The sequence below is a fragment of the Xylocopa sonorina genome, chromosome 5, assembly GCF_050948175.1.
Source record: "Xylocopa sonorina isolate GNS202 chromosome 5, iyXylSono1_principal, whole genome shotgun sequence".
Classification (NCBI taxonomy): Eukaryota; Metazoa; Arthropoda; class Insecta; order Hymenoptera; family Apidae; genus Xylocopa; species Xylocopa sonorina.
The window spans coordinates 8,922,218-8,942,348 of record NC_135197.1 but is presented as its reverse complement, the minus strand read 5'-3'; the positions used below and the strand labels follow the sequence as shown (position 1 = coordinate 8,942,348).

The window sequence follows — 20,131 nt, the reverse complement described above, 5'->3', positions numbered from 1 at the left end:
TGCTGTATTCTCTATTTCACTTTTTTTTTCCCCGCTTGTAATTGAATGGCTCAGTGAACCAAGCGTAACATTGGTCTTGGTTCGCTTTAACTATATGATTGTTGCCTAAAAAGTAGTTTTATTCAGTGAAAGTCAATTTCTACGAGAACAGTGGTATGATCCTATTGTCCGTTTCCTCGATACAATAATAATCGTATAAATTAGAGAGTGTATTGTTCATAACTGTATTATAAAATGTTATAAAATATTATACAAAGTCTACTTTGGTCATATCGTCATAAAAGTGCCAACGTACAAGTCATATAAATCGTTACTTAGTCTAAAGCAATTAAAAAAATTCGTTTCCTTGTACGTACTATTCTACAGTAGATATATAGCAGCCTTAGTCTTTTTATTCAACTTTATCTCAATATTTTATTCCAGATATTTCTTTCTCTTTCCCGTGAAATCAAAAAATCTGGGTTACCCAACCAATTTAATATAGTAACGCTTGAGTTAACGTCGTCAACTAGTTCAGACTTAAAAACTTCGTCAACCGGATTAAAATTCACATCTGCGACAAGTCTGTCGAGCGACTGATAGAGGAGAAACAGGATACCGATTTAAGTCAAATTAATTAAACATTCGCATGATTTACTTAACGTATTTCCCCGAGGATATAAGGAGAAGAAAATTCTTGTTTCTCCTATTGCCTCTGCGACTTCCTTATCAAATATATCAACGTCTGCACCGTCTCTTTCCACCATCGGTTAGCGGAACCATTTAAAGTGTACCAATTTCTCGTCTTCACGCTTCACCAAGAAGCCGACCGTCCAATTCGGCGCGGACGGTCCATCCGTCAGCCGTCCGCAGCATTCGGCCATAACGTGTTGGTACCATTCTCCTCTATCCGAGGCACCATTTCGCCGCTGGTCCCCGTAAAGGTAATTCGTCCAAAGAATTTCGATGAAAATATTCGCCTGGTAGCGCGAGGTGGTATCCTTAAGGTCTCCTCTTGGTGATCCTCGCAAACAAGGACAGAAGAGAAGGGGATACGAAGTTGTATAGGCACCTTTCTCGCGGCGCTCGCTATGGAATGGCAAAAAGAGAGGAGGCACTCTGACGTCACATCGGTTGGTCGGTAGTGCCGCTAGCCTCTCACTTGGCCGGCGACGTTCGGCATGCTCGCTTCGGTTTGCCTCAAATTCCGCGCCGATCCGTTCGATATCGATACGATCAGACAATCGACTCGATCGAGCCACGACACTCGCGGCCCGTTGGCTACCGGAGGTAGCTCTCCTTAACTCAACCTACAAAATCCGCTCCAGGTGCGCGCGACATGTAACAGGGACCAGCTGTCCACCGCGCGGTGTACGCGGACGGGTGTGCAAAAACTGTCAGTGAAGTTCTGTTCTGGTGGTTGATCCGGGTGGTTCGTACGCCGGTTCACCAGTGTGCGGGGCTGATTCTATTGTTCTATCGTTGTGCCATGACACTCTGGATACGATCGTGAATGGATTAGGTGGCAGCTACGGTGAGTCCACTTTTCTTCTTCTTCTTCTTTTTCTTCCCCGTGTCACTGCGCTTCCTGCTTTTATCTATCGCTCATGTCGCACCCTGTATTCTTCGCGATCTCGTCTTGCGTTCATATCCTGCCTGGGAATGGGCGCACGAAAGAGACGATGTTGGAAATCGTAAATAGGAAAATAGGTTGCAAATTGTTTCTTCTTCGTTTCGTATAATGGAGCGAGATATTAATTTCCTGTCTGTACAGGACTCGAATATTTCGGAACCCCATTTTTTCTGTGCTCATTTCAGTTTTTTAGTTGGATAATAATTACATGCTGATAAGAAACTTGTGTGATTTATCGCGTTTAAGTAGTGTTTGTACTTTAAAGAATGTCAAATGTGATAGATGAAAAATGGTGGGCTCCGAAAAGACCCCTTGCCTATTTTGCACAGGATGTACATTCGAGTAATAAATCATTTTGCAACATGTAGTATTTATTCAATAGATAGAAGCTAGTTTTATGGAAATTTAGTTTACTGATGACCTCTGTTTGTCACATTGTAGCTATATGTCCGTGTGTACTTAGGATGAAGAAAAACCAAACATTTCAGCGAGAATAATTTTGTTTCCTTGCATTGTATACATTGTGTCCATCGTGAGGAGACTTCTAGGAAGTTTCTCAAAATTCTACTGGCTTTTGTACTCATTCGCAAACGTCACCTAATTGACTTACGGGACGAATCCATGGACCATTGACATTTAAATGTCCGTACGTTGGATAACTGTCGAAAATACTCTTTCGTCACCGTAGCATGAATAATTGATGGTAAACGTCAGCTATAGGGAATTAAATATTTAGATTCAAATTTGCATTAATATCTATAGCCATAATTTATTAAAAGAAGTCAAACTGTAAATTGCCGTGGTTTTAATTAAAGTCCAATATTTATATTTTTTTTATATATCTCGGGTTGACTATCCTCGGATGAAAAAAATATTCTCTTTCAAAAAACGCTCAAATGAAACGGTACAATGCGCTGAAATCTGACGTTTTAGCGTTTAAGTGATAAGTAAGCTGTTATGTTGGTCATTTCGCATGCATTCCTTCAATATAGAGAAACGCGGTCACCTGTTTCGTTATTACCTCTTAGTACTAAGACAAAATTGCACGGTTTGAAACGTTATTAATAACACAGTACGGTACAAGCAGACGATAAATTTTAATATGTTTATCTTGGAGAAATAATATTATTTAATGTGGATTTTTGTTCTTAGCAAGTTGATGTTAATAATATAGAATCACGCTTCGCTAAATCGAACATTCATCAATATCAAAGTCCCCAAATGACTTGATATAGCTTATGGAAAATTCCGTGTCGTTTCATTTACATAATAACATATTGTTTCTCTCCACAAAAGGATAATAAAACATGTTATTGATCTTCCGCGATGTAGAGTGCATGATACAATCGTTTACGGATTTTCTGTGTCTTCTTTAGCTTTTCTTTTTCTTCAGATCGAGGATGTATATATAATGATCACGTGTAGTATTACGTGAGTACAAACGAAGAAACCTTCGCTGAAGTTGTTAACTCATCGATCCCGTCGCGGTACTTACTTAAACGTTATTTCCTACAGGGCTCCCTAGATGTTTTCAATAAAAACGGGGAGTATACCAAACACGCGAAACATAATTGTTGTAATCGAACCGTGTTGCTGTACCGGCACCGGTGTTTCAAAAGAACGACACGGTGTTTTGTAACATTGAGTAAGATTTGTCACAAATTGCATAATCGCCGAACGAATTATCGAATTCCTCGGTAATAAGGGAGACTACTTTGAGCGTACTTCACCCGAGGTACGAAGAGGACGCTTATCACGATTGTTTAACACGCGAACGCATCTCTTTATGATTTGTATCGATGTAAATTCGGTAAATTTATTTAATTAATTTGATATTACGTAACGCGCGTGTAATTCAATTTACTTTTACTTGGTTGCGATACGTTTCCATGCCTCGAACGTTATTTTGAAATTGACCGAAAAAGAACAAGCGCGGTAAACGGATCCCATGGTGCTTAAAAATAATGATCGAATTCGTTTCGTAGTTGGGCAAAGCGGTTAAACTTTGCGCGTACGTTACGTCGTTCTCACGTCATTCAATTAAAACCGGTGAACGTGTACTCTTCCTTTGGAAAATACACCGATCTAGTAATCGTAAAAGGAATAAGGGGTTAACGGGTTAAAACAGATTACCGCGTTTAAACGGCACTGTCGCAGTGTGAGAATCAGCTTCGAATCCGTGATGGACGTTTAACGAGGTCGACCGCGGTTTTTCTCGCTAAATTACACTAATTCGTTATTAGCGTGATTGTAAAATGGTTCGACGAAATTTCAACATCGCCTATTCCGTGGAAAGAAGGCTTCGTAGTTCGGTAGAATTATGTACTTTGAGCCAGAGATTAAGAATTAATAATTGCTACAGGTACGGCTGTTTGATGTTAGTGGATAGCGTCAGTGATAAACGAATAAAGTAAAGTCTATGAAATACAAACACGTACATATAGCGTTCTGTATGGAAGGCTGGTGTACACGAAGGCTAATTCTTCTTACTTTAATAGTCATCAACATACTCGATCCTCTCAGCATGTACCGCTCCATGCTTCCTAGCAATTTTAACGTTTAAAATCCACGGGACTGAACCGCAACATCTCTCAAGCATTTCGCTCGTTGGACAGTTTTAAAAGGTCAGAGAACTGTTAGGTCTTCGGTTAACAGTTTCCCATGGCACATTCAGAGCGGTTCGATTCGTTTGATTCGCTTCGTTCTGGAGCATGGCTAACAAAATATCTCGCGTTTCCACGAATCGCTCGCAGCCAGAAACCTCTGAAGGCTCGGGACTCACAGTATCCAGTAAGTCCAGTTTGAGTGAGCATCCTGACTTCAAGTGGATTGACCTCAGTCGTCAGGATTCGTGATAGGAATAAATTCCCCCGGTGAGGTCTATACCATGTATTACGGGCCTGGGAACCACACTAGATCGGTCTTTTCGATTTCGGATGCGATCGAACTGGAATACCTTGCGAGAGGTTTAACTCAACGGGCCTTTCACCTTTGTCGTCTGCAAATAAACCAATATTTTCCCGATGAAAGGGTTCAACCGATGGGTTTCAAACTTCGCGCACGTATTTCTTCCTTGTAACTGCTTTAATGGAAGGGTAGAAGAAAACTTCGATGAAATATGAACTATTTAAATTAAAAATTTGGCAGGAATGATATTTAGAGTAGGGTTATGCTTCTCATTAGAAAAATCAAAACATGGATAATTGATTTTTCTTTGGCGACCTCGCCATGTGTTACGTTCTCATCGTGCACGCATGAAACATGCGAAGATTTGACTAACAATCTCTAATCGTTAACTCGAGGGTAATTCTAAATCAACGACGAACGTGGAAACCATAAAACTCCGTACAAAGATCGATACATCGTGTAATTGAATGTCGAAATGTGACATTCTCACCGATTTCTGAAGTACCCGACGCTGAATTGGTATACTCGAAGGATACTCTGCATTAGTATTCTGGAAGAGCGTATGTAAATTGTAGCCCAAGTTATAAATAGTCTTTGGGTAAACAAACTGACCTAAAAAAATAGCGAACAGGGGATAAAACCCTCTGAGAGTTATGGTGAATTAAATCAACCGATTCGTAACGATGCTTATAGTAGTCCTTATCATATTAAAGTAGATGTACCAAGAATTATCGCAGAAGAAAGTTCGATATACTCGATATTCTTAAAACGGAGTAAATTAATTGTCAGAGAAATTTTTTACAAGAAAGAGTAGAATGATTTTGTTTACTTTCGCTTCGTATTACTTTGCTCCATCGTGATCGCACGAAGAAATCGCAATGGATAAAAAGGTAAACGATTTTCGGTGAGAACAAGGCTGCAGCGATCGATCGAGCTGGCAGAACCGATTCGCTCGAATGAGAAAAATTATGCACAGCAATATTCTTTTCCTATTTATTGGATCGGAACGCTTTACCGCTCGAAGTTAGTCGAGCGAAATGAGAGGTTCCTTTCATTCTATATAAGCTTCCAAGTCCTTTTCCTTCCTAAATTAAACGCCTCTGTGACTGTAATCATATCTCAATGCGATATAAATTATCAGACACCTGTTGCCTTCTGTTGTGCCTATAAAACGACTGGAAACAGAAAAACGGGAGAGAAAGTTATGCTTTCGACTATATTTTATTGCTCGATTTATTTCAGGAAATATACACGATCGATTTTTTGAATTAATCATTACTAGCTTCGATAAGGGGAGGAGATAGTAAGAAAATATAGTTGCAATGAAAATGCTTGAACAATCTGACTTTCTGTTTTCGCTCTACATGAAACAGAAACAGTGGTAAATATATTAGCGATTCATTTTTCTGCGGTTGGGATTACTGTTTATCTAGGAAGATGTATAAACAAAAGAACTAATCAGAATTGCATATATGGAAACTTCTAAAGTATCTTTTTGATATCAGACGATAACTTTTAGGACGAATAACCGCCAGTTGCATCATATCTACCCTTTGGTTCTTCTTGTTCGCGACCGCAGAAACGGGAGACGGAGGAAATACGATTTTGATCAAAAATCGTAGAGGATAGACTTACGAAACGTTAGACACTTGCGGCAGTTGGTTAGGGGAATAGGAATTTTGTTCACTTGATCGTTCTTAAGTACAGTTATTAAGTCTTATAAATGCAGAAGGAAGACAGTTTCTGAAAATTACCAGAAGCATCATCGAAACGACAGGGAAGCATGGAAGACGCTTTAGAAGAATGTGTTCAGTTTGCATATAATATGATACGATTTGCACACACAGACGTACAGCGCGATTCAGGGATGAAGTTCTCATAAAGTTGTCGCAGCTCGAGCAGAGCAAAATGCGTGCCCGCGCGATAATTGACTTCACACGGAAATGTGCGAAGACGTTAAAAAGGTTGCCGTTAGTTCACCGCGACGTTAACTCAATAGGATTTGACGTACGGAACAATGAGAACGCGAGACAATCGTGAAAGCATCGCTGTAAAATTCCCTCTGATTGTTTTCGTAGAAAGTAAACACAGTGGGAAGAGGATTCGGATTCTGGCGAGAGTAAACCGAACTCTTTCTTGCGTTTCGAGAGCCGTGAAGTGCGAAAACGGACGTAAAAACCCGTGTTACCTGTGTAATTACACCTTCTAGGTTTTATCAAAATGAAACGAAAGAAAGGGATCGAATCGCGTTTCTGCCGGAAACGCGAACGTGTGACCCTCGAAAATCGTCTCGACGGTGGTTTCCGGTGTTGGCTGGCTTCTTCCGTTCGCCTCGCACGACTCGATTTCTTTTCTCTTTCACTTTCCGACAAACAAAGAGTCGTTGTGTTTTATTCGCTGCTATCAACGAAGCCTTCTTCTTTTAAATATCATCAGTTTCTTTTATTGCTATACTTCGTACGTGAATTTTAGATTAACATCGATGTACATCTTCATACTCCTTAATAATCGTCTACTGATTATTCTTACAGTGAATCCTAATATAGAAATTGCTAACAATGATGACATGAAAACACGATTATATGTGAGAAATAATTAGCCAAGAGAAGAGTTGATGCGCGTTTGTCCATGGTATCGGTTCAAAGATTCTTTGAAAAAACAGTAGACTGTCCTTTCTGATTAATATCGCCTTACAAAAACATGTCGAGACACAATTTCTTTGTATACTCGTTGGATAAAACACACGAGAAGTATAATTGATTCCATTCATCATCAGTTAAACTTGATATCAATACTCTTTATATATTTACGATGTTTCATGTTAGGTATCCTATATAAGGGCAACTGACCTTTAGTTTTCTGATTAATGGCAGTCGTAAGGGGGATTTGCCTTATTCCATGAATTGTTATTTATTAATGGGATAAACAAAATATCGTTCCTTATTTGACGAACGACTCGATGCAAGGAGCACGAATGAAATTGCAGTAAACGGCGATTATCGTTTAAAGGCCGACGAAACAGGTTTTCTAGAGTCGCGAGGATTGGATGTATCATGCGAGTACGTGAAAAAAAAATCACCGTCTGGCCACTTTCAGAGGCTGGTCACGTGGAACATTTGACCCCGAAACACTATTATCATACGTCGGATCAAAAGTTGTTTTGCAGTAGAAATTGCTCAATTCGAAACGAAAAAACGAAAGAAAGATCGGAATCGTGCATCCCGCGAATATTTGCGGTCCTCGTCGAAGGGAGAGAAAAAAAGAAAAGGGAAGAAATGCGAACGTTACAAAAAACGATCGTGGGATTCATTTCCACGTGAAAGTGAGCACTGTTTTCTCCGTTTTCACATCGCATTCAATTCTTCTTCACAATCGCGAAAAAAATAGCCGATTATCAATGTTTAACATTTAACGCTTAATCGCGGGTACACCGTGAATAATGCATCTGTTTAACCGAGACCAAGAAGCATCTCTGAGTCGTTCACCTTTGAGGGGAATTATTCTTAAATCGCATAGAGGTAGGATGAATGCATCTTACGTGGACTTAATGACAATCAACCTCGGCCTCTCGTATCTCCTTAAAAACATATTACGGGCCGTTAAATTAGCTCTTTTCACGTTACCAGAGGCATTAACCGGCTCGCTCGAATCGAATTCGAACAGTCGCAATGAACAAGCGAGTTCCTGGAGGAAAGAGCGACAACCTAATTGCGTAATGCAAAGCCTAGTAACCTTTTGTGATTCAATGCACCGTTGTGTGTTGAGAACAGATAATACGTGCATCTATACCGCTTCGAGCATGGTAATAGCGAACCGTTCTGTTAAAGTCACTTGTTCGATGAACAAGTCACGCTGTGAATGCCGGTGCGTGATGAACATTACGAATCACGCCTCATCTTGCGAAAAGGGCTTTTTTCGGACGATGGTCGTAGGACGTGTGCGAGATTCTTTGCGTGGGAAATATATCGAGTTCAGTCACTGGATAATTGGGAAAAAATTGTATAAACACGCACGAAACGTAATTTCATCTAGTCGAATTGTATTTATCAGAATGCAAATTTTGTGCGAATGCGGATTTACATCGCAATGTTCATTGGGTCATTAGCCGCAGGCATGTGGATATAAGAATTATAGTTTGATATTAATGTGTCGTTTATCTGATTGTAAGCCTTCACTCCTTGAAAGTTACGAAGGTTGACTTGTTTCCCACTTTTATTTCGTTGTCCTCGCGTTTCACTGTGTCGAGGCGCTATTCATCCCATCGCGTTTGAATAAAAAAGTAATTGAATTGTTATCGCCGTTACATCGACGATGGAATATTAACTTCAGTTGCTTTAACTTTTATTTAGTTGCGAAACAGTAGTTTGTTCTAGTCGGAGAAGTAATTATCAACGCGCGACTTGTTCACTATTGTTTCGATGCAATGCTATATAAAAAATATTTCGCTTAAAAAAGTGCACGTATTAATATTAATAGTTATGTTAAATCCGAGAGATTTAAGAGTGCCAGTGAAGTACGATGGTGCGTATAAACGCAGTGATTAATGGCTGTAACCCGTTAACTACTGTTTTCTATTACCTTTTTTGCCAAGATAATCTTCTCTATCTAATCGATCAAATTGTTTTCGTTTCTTTCTTCGCTGTTCGTATCTGCCAGCCATTCAATGTAAGCCCATTGAAACTCCTTTTGCAAAAAGAAATTTTCACGTTGATATTTAAAACGCGATTATTAATATTATCAAAAGATTAAGTCCAATTGTATTCGCTATGAAAAAATTTAAGTACGACATTTTTGCGAAATGCTGTTTTTAAATTGATGAATAATTGTTTAAACTCTCTGATAAATGGTATTAAAAGTGACGTACACGTTCTTTCTCTGGAGGTCGAATTTGTTCATTCTTATTTTGTGGCCCCGTTCCCATTTCTTCATCAAAATCCTGTTTCTCGATTCGGCGTAGGCTTGCAAGAGCAACCGTTAGTCAATCACGAAACCTTAATAAATACCATTTGGTTATTTAATCGGTGGGTAACGTTAGTTGGCAAACAAAGACGCTGAAGATGCCAGAAAATGCAAATGCGTAACTTTCTATTTAGAAGAATACGACTTCTCGAATTATTATTCTCGCAGGAATGAATTAAAAATGTAATGTTCACAAAACTGAATTTCGCACGCATCTCTGCAAAGTTAATATACAAAACATTTCCCTTGAATTACTATCGTGAAGCTGAAATCTGTTTCAATGAGATCCTATTATTATACAAAGCGAGAGCAATAGTATGCACATTTAAAAACTAAAAACCTTGCACATTCTTGTGCGATATTGTTTACCTTTCGTACAAATATTTATTCCGTAATCGTAGGAAATATCTACGCGCGCGTATGAATTTTCTAAGTTGGAACTAGCGTGAAATCGATGCAACAATTTGTACGTCCGCGAAGCCCACATTACGCCATACCCGCGAAGTGTGTCAATGGGCAAGTAAATAGTAGAATGCCTCGATGTTCTTCGTGTGGCTAACCTACTCACGAAAAGGAATATAAAAGCAACAGTTTCGGTCCGTATCGACTACCTACTGCATTTACTGGGTTAAACAGGGACACGAGCCGGATACATCGAGACCTATTTCAATTCGATCGATCGTCATTGTCCGACAAATTATCTTGCGATACGAATATTCGATCATTCGTTCTTTAATTTATTCAGAAGAAAACAAATAGATTTACAATTGTTTAAACAGCCATACGCTTTTGTACCGCAGATTACGGACGTACAGATCATTTCCACGAAAATGGGAGACGAAGAAGTCCCGCAAGACGTAGTTGCAACGCGTGTTTCTTTCACCTATCTAGTTAGGTAATTAGTACTGGTCTGGATGTACTATTGATCGAAATGCAGACCACGATGCGTTTACGGGCGTTCGACTTGGAGCCTAATGAGAACCGGTCGAATTTTTCTATTCGAAACTAAAGTAAGACTGCGCTCGTAAAATCTCCATGATTCCACGTATCTTTTAACCAAACATTTTCTCGTTATTCATTAAGCGTTGATCCAGACGGTTTCAATGAAGTCGCATTGATTTGCAATATTAGAATCTCAGTTGAAATCGGTTAGAAAACAATGTTCTTCCTACGCTTTCGAGCCTCGCTCATTTCAGACAATCGGTAGGAGGAGCTAGTTCTTCTTCCTATTAGAAATACTTGAACTCATCCAGCCAGATTTACTACCCCACGGTTAAACGGTTCTAACAGATTTCCTCTGATTTTATTGCTGTCAAGATACTTCGATGGATTTATCGGCTACGAAAGAATCCTCAACAGCCATCGTTTAACTTTTCTTCTAAATTCGATTCCATCGAAACGATTCCAACGGTAGCAATTGCTGCATTGGGGGATGAAACTACCAGTATTCATTCACCTTTAATTATAGATTTTTGAATGTATAGGGTGATGGAAAAAAGAAGCCATACGCGAGAAGCAATCTCATTTTTCATTCTCTGATAAATGGCCACCGATAGAACCGATTGTTTCTTTTCGATGACCTTTCAATAATCATTCTCGAGCAACGGTCTCTCTGTCCGCGGTCTCTCGACGAATTTAACGCTACGAGGCGAAGACAAATGGAGATGACCCGTTTAGCCCCGTGCCTCGCCGATGAACCGTTGGTCACGGCGAATGCTTGGCAGCAAAAACTTGGAAACGCGATGGGGCGACCGGTTTGAATTCTCGCTATCGAGAAAGGAAACATCGACTTTCTTCCTGTCTCTCTCTCCGTCTCTCTCTCTTGTCCCAAGTTTCTCTTCCTTTCCTTCTCTCGCCACGGCGGTTTCTTTATCCGATACGCGCAAATTCTCCCGGTTACCTTTTGCGTCCGGTTGGCCAGCTCGTCGCGACAATCGCACGCGAATACTATGTTATTTACGCTGCAACAATCGTTACCGGTTATATTATGTACGGGATATATCCAATCGTGAACCGTGCCCCTTGCTTTTCCGCGGGAAGGAATTTTTCGGTCGGACGTGAATGGTCTCAAAGGTTCTGAATCATACCTGGTTACCATTGTCTATTTATAGTTGCTAGAATGATTAGAGGATCGCCTACTTAAGTAACTGTACCGCTCAATAAGGTATCGGGGTCTTTGAAAGCCTCCAGCGGTGTTGTGTTTAGTGAACGTTTGATATAGTTGTTCTTATGCATATTACACCGGTTGTGCAATATGCGTGCTCCTTTTCATTTATCGTATTACATATAAAAGAAATAAAATTATGTGTTGTATTAAAATTAGGCTAATTCTTTACACTATGAGTATCCAGTAAAGAAGAAAATAACTCGGAGGTTAATCACAGGAATTTTCATTCAATTTAAATCTAGATTTTGGTCGTATCTAGGTTAATAACTTTTTATGTAGTTAGTAATAACCGGTTGGCTATTGTAGCCGTAACAGTAAACGTAATTCTTTTGTGAATGAAAATGTAACAAAGGGTATTGCGTGTACCAAAATGCATATAAATGCACCAGAACAGCGATCACGAATTGTGTTATTAAAGGATCGTAATTCATGCCTCTACGAGCGCATTTTCCGCAATTTCTGCATATCGAGTGGAATACATGCGTACAATCATAGCAGAATATGCCAGCGGTAAAGGCTGTTAACCCTGTTTCCGGAAGAGAACCGTGCACGAGCGTAGGCCATTGTCTTCACTTTCCGATTGGTAGACATTCGTATAAGATCTCCACACATCATCGATGAATATACACCGAACGCGTGACTAACATCGGGAACAACTTCCTTTTTCGTGTGATCTTGTGTTCGCATTTCTTCGACGATTTTTCATTCCGCTCCCCTTTGTTGGGAATGACTTTGTAACGAACCGTGGATCAAACATTCCAATGGTCTTCGCTTAACACGATCTGCTTTTATTGTAACGTTCGTTACATTTGCAGCCGAGGCATAGTCGGTTTTATCGCGTACTAACATCACGGTACAGATTGTATTTTACTTAGAGGCTTACGTTCCCAATTCAATTTTGTTTTAGTGGGAATGTTTAAATCGATCGCTCGCAAAATTATTTATCCGATGATGCCAGGTAGAAGCAAACGGTGTGCACGTAAGAAATAGACAGTTCTACATAAGGTGGCCTCCTTGTTGACCCAAAGTAAACGGAGCATGACTGAGTGCGTTCGATAGCTGTGTGTAGCTATCATATAGTGTAAAAGTCATCGACATGCCACGTGCACACACATCTGCGATCTCTGTACGTTTGAAAAAAAAAGGGAATCAATACGTTCGCATGCTCTATCTTTTGCAAACATTTCATAAATCTATAAAATATCAGCTGCGGACGACGCATCTATTTTCTTTTGTTACTTACGCGTGCAATTGCGGACGAGTATGCAAATAATGCAAACGAAGTGGTTAGATGTAATAAGCACGGCGATGTAACTGACAAAAGAGAATCTCGTTTACATATCTTCCGTTTGACCGTTCGTAAACGTTTACGAATACCGTAAAGTATCATTTTACGTTGCATTCGCTACGCACAAATGCCTGAATGGGAGTAGTATCAGCCGTTGCTGGTTTTTCTTTCACTTCAATTCGAGGGCACTTGAAAGTAGCTTCGATGCAATTTTCGCTTATAGCTCTGCCGCTATAATTATTCACGATGCGCAGAATAACGTGAAAGAAGTAGAACGTGTCCAGTTACGCAAAATGCAACGCGCGAGTACAAAACACTTACAAATTGTCATAAGAAAAATTGTTTCAACTCTACCTCCAGCTGAAATGGATATTATAAAACTTCATTTATCTAATTTGATCGTGGAACAAGTATTTTATATAACTCGATCAATTTATGTAATAGAAGTTCGCTGATTCTCCTCATTACTAGAATTTCTCGTGCCGAACTGACGCCAGATAAGTAGATCGAGTAATAAGAGTCCGACAGTAGATCAGGTAATCGGAGTCAGTCAGGAGATTCAGCCGACTGGCTGTTCAGTAGAACTTCGATAAATGAAGTTCTACTGTAAGACAATTTATTATCATTTCAAACACGCATCCATGCAGAAGCAAAAGATTCTTTTTATTGGGTACAGTAATGTGCATATACATTATGATGCTTGAAGAGTGAAATATTTCCCTAATGTAATTCCATTTCCGAATCCGCGTTTATAAAATCATAAATATATAGATAGGTGCGCATATTTTGCATGCGTGTATCATTACACGGTATTACACGCGAATGGATGAAAAAATAGAAATTGAACGCGATGCAATTGAACGCAGAAATAGACGTGGTACCGCTACGAGGGAATTTACAAACGAGACGCATAACCCGCGAGCATGTCATTGATTTAATGATATTTTGTAATACAGAAGTGATTCTCCGGTTCGCTTCGGGGTATCCCCTTGCTCGAGACGTTTCATAACGAACAGTAAGTTACATTGACGCATTACGGTGAACCGTACAGTAATTTGTAATCGTGGCGTTTGCCCGTGATTAATTTATAATAAATGCTGGCAGCCAATTTCGATCTAGCGGCCGGATCGGAACGAGCAAGGCACGAGCGTTGACGTGGAGGAGAAATGGAAATCGATCGATCGAGGTTTAATCCGATGTTATCTCGAACGTAAGGAGGAAATCCGGTTTTCAGGGTTCGTTAATCCATTTCTATTGGATGCGAGCGAAAGCCTGCATCGCGAGGGTATAAGTTGAAATTAACGCTAATTTATCAGCGAATGCCGTTACCGTTCACATTACGCTCCGCGACATCAATCACATATTGTATTTTTTAATCATTTCTGTTTCTGCCCGCTGAATACGTGAAATGTAAATATTTCGAAGCAATTACAGGAACCAGTAGCCACAGTTTTCAGCTGTTTTTATTACGCGGACATATTTGTAACAGGAATGTGAACGTATGATACACCGACGTCGAGTGGAAGTAATGCGACGTGATATATTTCGCGAATAACATTGCGACAGCTTCTATAAAAACGAAATTGTTCCTTGGAAAAGAAATTTATTCCGAACGTAGTCGAAAGTAGCTTTGATTCTGTTCCTCGGACAAGCATTTTAACACTACAACGCCTAACGTAATAACAGCGTACACTACAAGCGTTAATGAATCGCCAAACAGCCTCGTGCACGCAATTCGAGTCCTACATATCTCGCCACTCCGAAACATCAGATTTCATCTCGATATGTATATAAGAAAAAGAAATAATAGAAGAAAACAAGGAAAAACCAAATCGATGATACGTTATCGGAACGATAGCGTCCGATTGATGGTATGGAAATGCGTTTAAAGGAGAGGATAGGAAGAAAGGCAGCGAGTGGCTGTGAAAGGGAGAGAGGAAAGGGAAGAGAGGAGAGATCGAGAACTTGCGTAAAGAATGTTCACGCGTATGTATATATCCGCGATGCATGCCCGAAGTGAGGCTACTTTCTTGAACCGAAGAAAGCCGTCTACCTACATTGTAGGTAGGAGTGGGTTAGGTTACATTATATGGTTGGGCGCGAGGAAATTTTACCTTCCCATATGCGGGTCAATAAGAACGGGAGAGGTCTTACATAATTTAACGTAAAACCCGTGTGCTCTACGTAGAACAGGGGAACCCATAGGACGCGTATACGTAATGCGAGGCGCTCGAGATTCGAGACGTGTTTTCGATTCAGATGCGTCCGATTGTTCGTGTATCCCATGCTTTTTTTGAAATCAAAACGATATCTCTGCGAACCAGGACCGTCGAAACACTTGTGCCTGCATTGAAATTAGGACACAAAATTGGGATTGTTTCAGCTTCGAGATATAAAATTGACTATGGTACATTTGGAAGATCGGTGTTCGTAAAATGTTAGAAACAAATTTCGCTTTCGATATCGTGTACACCTCCGGTTACTGTCCGTTTTTTTCAATAAGATGGATTAATTCGACTTTCATCTCGGACAGTGCAGAGTACCGTACGCGAGACTTCGCTTATGCGATCGCTAATTTTTTTCATAACCGCTTCACGAGCTCCGTTCGTCATTTACCAAGCAGAGAATGTCCGTGGCAATGTCCCTGGTCTATTCAGTTACTGAAAGAGTATCTTTCCTTACGGTATTGCATATACATCAGAGACGCGAGCCGACGATAATGCGAGAGTGTAACATAATGTTACGTAGGATGTGTAATCCGAAGCAACGAGTACTACATACTTCCCTTTTACGAATACCTCGCGTTTCCTACATTCTATTTTCTGAACATGACTCTTTTTATTATACATTCTCCGCTCTTATATTTTATCATCGAGGAAACAAGAAAAGTTGGTCGAACAATCGAGCTAGTCGAACATTAGTTCGTAGTAATTCGTGCATAAAAACGCACCGTTTAGGACAGCAAGTACATTGTATCCATGGAATAGTTTCGGGGAAAGGTAGGCGTGCAAAGTGTCGATCGACTCGGACTCTTTCAAGTCAATTTATACCATTCACCCCAGAATTGTAGTTGTGAACCGCACACGCGACTCACGCCCAAAGAGAATCTACTTTCATGGAGCGAGGAAAGTCCGTCCACCTAAGTACTTACTGCACACGAACGCTGTAAACGGGTTAGAAATGTGCACGCGCTTACCCACGTACGTTACCCAGGCTGCATGTGCAGGTAGACAAAGTAGAAGGAAGGCGACCAGGTTCGCGTAACAGCTTGGCTTGTCTTCTAACTGGACGGGAGAACGGCTTGAGTTTCACGAAGAAACTCGCTCGTTTCTTTCCTAGCCGTGCCTTTCGGTATCACGATAAAAGCGAGAGAAAAACGAAATTGTGTTAGCACCTCGATCGATCGCCAGAGTAAAAAAGATCGGCGGGAAGGTTTCACCGCGTGCACAAACACTTCTTTCGTTTCTTCTTCCAGCGAGATCGGCTCGCTTCAGTGTTGGCCTTAAGCGGGTTAAAGGTGACGTTCTCATCACCGAATGGTACGGTTGATTTATATACCGTTACGTGTATATTATTGGAAAATGTAGATCGTTCGTCAATTACTTTCGTTTCGAAATCAAATGTTTGCTCCTCTTTAAGATTTTATATTTTATTTACAATACTTGTAACGCTGCATAAAGTTGATTCGGAACGGTCGAAGACGCAGTGACTTTTATAAGATACAGCGAAGCAAGACGTGCTAGTAACACATTTTTGCGACACCATGCAAATTTAATCACCGTCTGTTTTCAAAACGGTGATAATCGTCTGGCATTACAGTAAAAGTATCGCAGACGCTTCAATTTTTATTCGATAGACTCGTTGAAAGACTGTGGAAAATAAATATATAACATCTGTTTTATCTGGTAAATCTGAGTTTTTATGAATTTCCGAAAGTGTTCATTTTCACGTCAACTTACGAGTTTGTGATTGGACATATGCTAATTCAAGTGGAGTATATCTCAGCGTGCGTTGAAATTAATGTGTGTGCAAAATTTATTCAATTCACTTCCTAGTAGCTGCTCGTAATGGTACACAAGAGCATTATAATTTCTAAACGCTACGGAATATTAAATACACATGAATCATCATGTTGATTACTATCTTGTTTAGCATATGTATTTGGTTTCATCCACATTCGCATACGCAATTCCAGGTAGCGTACGAACAATTTGTAAATTCTGAATCTAGCATATTTTCCAAATTAACGTAGGCGATTTCAAAATCAACAACTTTTGGAAAGACCAATAAACACCTAAAACAATTCACAAAACTTATTAAGGCTGTGTACAACATTTGCTATGATTTTACCAGATCTGCAAAAAAGATTCTTGCTCTGCCATCTCATTTGTAACAGAAATGATGAAAAACGTGTAATTAATAATCAATGATCTTGGCACACGCATAGCAGAAAAAGAACACAACATTACGCTGTAATTTATTATTACGCTAGAAAATGATGGACAATTAAAGAAACGAATGATCGTTCATTAAAATAATTACATATCTGTGGAGAAAGACGTTATGTACTTATTATTGGGCTAGCAGGAATTCTCGATACCCGATGGAGTTAAAGAAATCTAATGGTAACTTTATCATCTCTAGGAAACGCTTCGAGGTAAAATACTTATAAAATTAATCACTGATTTCCCACACGATCCAACGTTAATTCGCGAACTTCAACTGAGAAGCTGCTAATAGGGGAACGCTCATTAAACTCTTCATCGCACTATCATTAAAAAGGGGTGCGTTAAAAAATACGATTAAGATGAATGCAAACATCTTGTTTAGAGACGAAGATGAATTAGCGATTAAGCCAAGTTTCACGTGCAAAACTTACGGATACCAGGAATGCGCTGATCTAACGTCGCCACTGTTAAAATACAAATTCATGCTTCCACAACTCTCAATTAATTTTTAATTGACATAACATTCATCGTCTGTTGTAATTCACGTTTGTAACGATGTTATGAGATAAATTGTGCCTCCCGTCAGAACTTTCGAAAATATTAAAAGGAAGAGAATCGATGTCGCTGAACTGACGCCAATGATGATTATAGCATGTAGAAAACCATTACCACTTTACGCTCTGCTTTTCATACTTTTTCCTCTGTTCTCTGTACTTTTCTTTTTCAACGAAAAAGGAAGAATCGCCAGTTTCTGAATCGCGACGGTTATCTTCGTTGATTGTTTTAACATCTTCAACTGTTTCGGCTAGCTGAGCCGTAAAACAGACGATGGTTTCTCCTGTGTGTTACGAAATCGATACTGGCGCGCGGCTATGTCTCTCCCTTTTTCTGGCACGCAAATGTAGCAAAATTGGCCATTAAGGCAGTAATAATTATTTTTCCCTCCGTTGCGGTTAGCACCATTCTTCGCCTCGGAGACGATGGTGTTCTTGTGGGAAACGCTGGAAACGTTCCATTCACACCGATCATTTGCAACTTGCTACCGTAATAACAGGTCGAATCTAAGGAAATTAGTTGCATTAACTCGTTACGCAATAATATGTTAAATCCACCGAAAATATCAGGGTAATTGCGTCTGCATTACTAGGTTCTGATAATCAAAAGTGTTTTCGCTGGTGGTGAAAGTAATATGTTAAATAGAAATACAAGAAAAGACCCTTTCGCAAACCAACGCAAGATCTTTATGCAAAGTGGCAATTTGCTTACAAGCGGTTTACAAAGAAAACATTAGGTAAAGCGTATTTTTATATACGCGAACCTGTATGGAGAGAAATTAATTGACATTTTAGCACTCACATTACTGCTTTCCTATTCTAGTGCATCCGGAAACGGAACTAATTAATAAATTAATTTGACATTTACAAATATTCCAATCGGTCTCCTTGATATCTAAATAACTAATCTGCAGATTCCATTCCTTCGATTTTCAAATTATTTGTCCTGAACTAAATAGATGAAATAATAAGCGGATACAGTGACAGAAATTCAGTCGATCTTTTTAGAAAACTCAATTCGAGGGAGCTCCATTTTATCTCTTTTATTCAAGTCCAGTGATATAACTGTCTTTCCATCGATTAGAAAAGTACTGTTCGTCTGGTGTGCTTCGACGTGCTCCTTCATCCGCGTCCTTTTCACTTTTTCACCAGCCTTCCATACCAGATTTTTGCACTCATCTTTCCGTTTTCTGTCTCCGCGTGTCGATAACCGTTCCTCTGGAGAACCGTTATCAGGTCACTTAACCACCTAACGAGATCGTGTTCTCCTTGGTTTAATGGATACCCGCGAAAATAAAATCTTGCCAAGCTCCCTGGCTTTTGTTTCCTCCGGCTTGTTTTCTTAGTCTTCTCGTTGATCGATTTTGTCTGGTTGCGTTTCACTTCCCCTCGACATCGCGGTTCCAGTAGATATTGATTTCCATTGAAACCTAAAGTAGAGGATTTAAGCCAGTTGAGGCTTCGTACTAATTAAAATCGATACCTGGTACTTTAAAATTCTTCTGTGGCAATTGTTTGATACCTTCCTACAAATTGTTAGATGATGCTTTTTATTATTAAAGATGTATAAAAATGCATGAAGAAAGACAATGAGGAAAGAGGAAAGTAACATACCTCGACGCGCAGAACCGTTACATTATCGAGGATAAAACTAGATTCCTGAATTTGTACGGTTATCCGTAAAAAAGTACAAATTCCATGTATGAAATGAGGGTCAGTAAGATAAATCCATGCGAGTAGGTATCAGCAATGAGATCAACGGATTGAAATGCGTGTCACGATGATTCTTAAATAAAAATCAGCCGGCGACATGTTGGTGCATCATAATGAATCTCACCAGTACCGGATAACAGTATTGAGAGTGTAGCTACACCGTTGACTCTACGAGAGGTGTGTCAACCTACATTGTTCAAGCTTCAAATTCTTTCCATTTCTTTCCGGATCTATTGTGTTAGGAATTCTAAACCCTACATAGATTTTGTGTACGTGTGCACGTATTACATGCTATAACATGTTGAATAGATTGTCAGTTTTTATTTCCAGCTTAAAATTTATCTCTGAAACAGATCCAGCAATTAGAAAAGCAAACCTCTATCTAGAGTCGAAACATGAGACTCTTTCATTGTTATTTTTCAAGGTATTACAATAAAATCTAGATTATATCATATAATGAGGAATCGCATGTATTTTCCTCAT

The 20,131-nt window shown here is 39.6% G+C and overlaps 1 protein-coding gene across 2 annotated transcripts in view; it reads left to right on the top strand.

The window, feature by feature from the left end:
- Window positions 1-1,281: 1,281 nt before the first annotated feature.
- Window positions 1,282-20,131, top strand: part of Rhogef64c (Rho guanine nucleotide exchange factor at 64C) — a 41,489-nt gene continuing 22,639 nt past the window's right edge. For both annotated transcript variants that reach the window (XM_076895632.1, XM_076895631.1), the window contains exon 1: window positions 1,282-1,513. The gene's annotated coding sequence lies outside the window, so the exon portion shown is untranslated. The remainder of the gene's footprint in view (window positions 1,514-20,131) is intronic.